The following is a 208-nucleotide window of genomic DNA, read 5'->3' on the forward strand; positions in this document are numbered from 1 at the left end:
AATTACAGACTTAATTTTTTTGGGCTCCAAAATCACTGCAGATGGTGATTGCAGCCATGAAATTAAAAGACGCTTACTCCTTGGAAGGAAAATTATGACCTACTTAGACAGCATATTAAAAAGCAGAGACATTACTTTGCCAACAAAAGTCCATCTAGTCAAGGTTATGGTTTTTCCAGTGGTCATGTATGGATGTGAGAGTTGGACT

The sequence above is a fragment of the Bison bison genome, unplaced genomic scaffold (assembly GCF_000754665.1).
Source record: "Bison bison bison isolate TAMUID 2011002044 unplaced genomic scaffold, Bison_UMD1.0 scf7180017864235, whole genome shotgun sequence".
Taxonomy (NCBI): Eukaryota; Metazoa; Chordata; class Mammalia; order Artiodactyla; family Bovidae; genus Bison; species Bison bison.